The following is a 4,088-nucleotide window of genomic DNA, read 5'->3' as shown; positions in this document are numbered from 1 at the left end:
CTCTGTGTCTCTTAACAGGTGCATCTAATCCATTGACGTTGAGAGAGGTAATTATCATGGGATTAAGTGTCATCTTTACAGGGGTCTCAAACTCGCAGCCTGCGGGCTGTTTGCGGCCCTCCATACAACATTTTGTAGCCCTGCCCTAGAGGAATCTTTTTTTGTTTTGTTTTGTTTTAGTTGTTTGGGTCACACCCCCCAATGTTCAAGGCTTACTATTGATTTTGCACTCAAGGATCACCCTGACTTTGCCTCCTGCGGCCCCCTGGTAAATTGAGTTTGAGACTCCTGGTTTAGAAGTTTGGTGTATCTGTTGGTCTTTCTTTCCTTAAAGTAGACCTTTCAGCTTTTTTTGTTTTTGTTTTTTTTGTTTTTTTTTTTTTGTTTTTGGGCCACACCCGTTTGATGCTCAGGGGTTACTCCTGGCTATGTGCTCAGAAATTGCCCCTGGCTTGGGGGGATCATATGGGACGCCAGGGGATCAAACCGTGGTCTGTCCTATGCTAGCGCTTACAAGGCAGACACCTTACCTCTAGCGCCACTTTCCTGGCCCCTTTCAGCTTTTTTTAGGGCTGGTTTTGAGTCTGTAAAGTTTCTGAGCTGTTGTTTATCTGTGAAGCCATGTATACTTCCTTCAAACCTGATAGTGAATCTGTCTGAGTGTAGTATTCTAGGTGAAGCATTCATTTAATTGAGTTTTGTCACTATATCCCACCTCTGCCTTCTGGTCTTGAGGGTTTCTTGAGACAGGTCTGCTGTAAATCTTAAGGATGCTCCTTTGAATGTAATTTCCCTTTTTGATCTTGCTGCTTTCAGTATTTCATCCCTATCTGTGGGATTCATCATTGTGACTAGAATGTGTCTTGGGATGCTTTTCTTTGGGTCTCTTTGAGCTGGTACTCTTTGGGCATGCAGGATTTGGTTGCATGTGGTCTTTAGCTCTGGAAGTTTCTCTGTAATGATGTTCTTTTTTTCTTTTTGGTTTTTGGGCCACACCCGGTAATGCTCAGGGGTTACTCCTGGCTATGCGCTCAGAAGTTGCTCCTGGCTTGGGGGACCATATGGGATACTGGGGGATCGAACCGCGGTCCGTCCAAGGCTAGCGCAGGCTAGGCTGGCACCTTACATTTAGCGCCACCGCCCGGCCCCTGTAATGATGTTCTTGACTGTTGATTCTTCCTGGGATTTTCTTCCTGGGTTTCTGAGATTCCAATGATTCTAATCTGTTGTTTTTTTTTTTCTGTTGAATATTGAACATTTCTATTTTCATCTGTTCACAATCTTTGAGTAGTGTTTCCATTGTCTGATCATTTGCTTTAAAGTTCTTTTCCAATCTCTTCTGCTGTATAAAGTTACTATGCATCTCATCTTCCAGCTAACTAATTCTGTCTTCAGCTGCTATTACTCTATTGGAGAGAATTTTCATAGAGTTTTTCATTTCCTCTACTGCGTTTTTTAGTTTCATTATTTCAGTTTGGAGTTTTCTGATTTTTATATTTGTGGACTGTTCAGATTGATCTATACTTTCTTTAATGTTCTACGAACATTCTCCATATTTCTTTTCTAAACTCCTTATCTGAAAGGTTAATTAGGTGGTTGGCATTTTTGGGTCATCAGAGCTGCCATCTTCATTCTCTATGCATGCTGTTGTCCTGCATTGTTTCCCAATTGCCATGCCTGAAGTGTGATTCTTTTTTTTTTTTTTTTTTTTTTTTTTTTTTGGTTTTTGGTTTTTGGGCCATACCCGGCGGTGCTCAGGGGTTATTCCTGGCTGTCTGCTCAGAAATAGCTCCTGGCAGGCATGGGGGATCACATGGGACACTGGGATTCAAACCAACCACCTTTGGTCCTGAATCAGCTGCTTGCAAGGCAAACACCGCTGTGCTATCTCTACGGGCCTGAAGTGTGATTCTTACTACATGTTGCAAGGGGGTTCATGTTCTATAAGAAGTGGAGCAAAGCAAACCAACTGCATTCTTTTTTTTTTGCTGTGCTCTTCTTTGATTGTCACTGGGAATCAGGAAGCAGTCACAGTTGTTGCTTTCTAAAAAGTCCCCTTTAGTCCCAAAACAGGCAGGAATTAACCCCTCTCCTTGTGGGCGGAGGCAAACCTACCTCAGATTAGGCACTTGAGAGCTGTTTTTGCTGTGTTCTTCTTTGATTGTCACTGGGAATCCTGGGGTGAAATCTTTATGGTTTCCCACGTCTCAGTCCAGGAGGCCCATCAACACTCTTGCCCACCTCTGGGTGAAGCTGAGCTTGAGCTCCAACTTCATGAGGACACCCCCCAGTTTTCCATTAAAAGAAAGCACTTCCCCTTCTGGGTCAGAGCAGATCACATGGCCACCTGTCTGTGGGCTTACCCCACTTGTGACATTCTTGTGCTTGGATCATTCTTCTTGGGTCCCCTCCATATTCCCCTCATCTGGGTGGAATTCTGAGAGGGGATGTGGAACCTCAAGTCTCCAACCCCTTGGCTTCCTTGTACTAGTACCCCCTTCCTGTACACAATGGAACCCACTGCTATCTTTCAGTATTCCAATTTTCCCCATCTCTTCCATTCTGTGTCCTGCTGGGACACATCATTTTTTCTCCTCAGCCCTCACATCCTTCTCCTGTTTCTAGGGTGATCCAGGAGGGTGGGTCTCCAGCTAGTTGAGCTCCCATGGAGATCTGCCAGAGCCATATCCTTTCCAGTCCTTCCTAGGGTCCTTTTCACCAGCAGCAGAGCTTTTAGATCTACCCAGGCTTGCCTGCCCAATCCTCAGAAACTCTATGTATCCAGCCTGGAGCCTGAAGAAAGAGATATGTGACCTTTGGTCAATGGCTTCTGGGGACATGATATTAATTCCCTAAACCCCTGTCTGGCCTCATTCTGGAAAATTCTAAACTTGATGTTGGAAAGCTGATGGAAAAGGTCCAGAACAAAGATTTTCAGCTTTGGGGGTCAGAGCAGTGACCTGTAAACTCTACACTTACTACCCTGCAGACAGGTCATAGGTGTCTAGATGCTCACATAGGTGCCCACCGAATGATCACTCAACCTTTTGACACCCACTGACCAAGCACTGGTCACTGGAGGCTGAGACCACTGGGCCTGGTGGACAAAGTAACGAAGAACTCTACACGAGTGAATGGTCATGGCTGTGTTAGAGAACATGGGTGCTAGAGCCAGCCTGGGTGAGATTTGGCATGTGGGAGACTCTGCCATTCCCACCAAAGGACATGCTGGTCAGTGTCAGCTGATTCTGTTTGTCTGTTGGGGAAATGGGGGCTGGTCCATTTGTCTGTCTGAATATATGGGACTGGTCCATCTTTCTGGGGTAATGGGGCTGGTCCATCTCTCAAGGGAGATGAGACTGGTTCAGATGGATGAGGGAGGTAGGGATCATCTCGTGAGATACCTGCATCTGATCTGGCAGATACATGCATCTCCTTTGGGTTTTATTTCTCCCTCATAGCTGGGCATTTGCAGGTGGGGATTCAGCTGACAGACACCCTCACTAGTGAAGGAATAACCCTGAGCTGGGACTTCAGTGGTCCGAGTGGACATGTGAAGGTTTATTGAAGATTACAGACAGTTTCTCAGAATGGTTGGTTTGAGGTTTGGTGCCCAGAAACCTTAACACAGGCTCCAGTTCTTTTTTTTTCCTCTTTCTCCTCCAGAAAAATATGGAATGCTTCATGAATTTGCGTGTCATCCTTGCTCTGTGGCCATGCTAATCTTTTCTGTATCATTCCAATTTTAGTATATGTGCTGCTGAAGTGAGCACAGGCTCCAGTTTTTATATATTTATTTTCTTTCATTCATTTCTTGGGTCACACCTGCATTGCTCAGTGATTACTCCTGGTCTGCATTCAGGAATTATCCCTGGCACATTTGGGGGACATATGGGATGACAGGGATCGAACCCGAGTTGGCTGTGAGCAAGGTAAGTACCTTCCCCACTGTGCTATCACTTTAGCCCCAGTTCTCAGACTTTCTTACCTACAAACACCAATCTTGGGAAATGCCATAGTGTTTGGGATTTATTTATTTGTTTTATTTTTTGTTTTGTTTTTGGTAGCACTGGCACCTGGCAGCTTTC

At 45.1% G+C, this 4,088-nt stretch overlaps 1 non-coding gene across 1 annotated transcript; it reads right to left on the bottom strand.

Moving 5' to 3' along the window:
• Positions 1-3,666: 3,666 nt before the first annotated feature.
• On the bottom strand, positions 3,667-3,773 carry LOC126031692 (U6 spliceosomal RNA). The gene has a single exon (XR_007503524.1). It is a non-coding gene; the product is annotated as a U6 spliceosomal RNA (small nuclear RNA).
• Positions 3,774-4,088: the final 315 nt, after the last annotated feature.

Source organism: Suncus etruscus, chromosome 15 (genome assembly GCF_024139225.1).
Source record: "Suncus etruscus isolate mSunEtr1 chromosome 15, mSunEtr1.pri.cur, whole genome shotgun sequence".
NCBI classification, from domain to species: domain Eukaryota; kingdom Metazoa; phylum Chordata; class Mammalia; order Eulipotyphla; family Soricidae; genus Suncus; species Suncus etruscus.
Note: the sequence above shows the minus strand (reverse complement) of the source record. Positions and strands in the feature narration are given on the sequence as shown.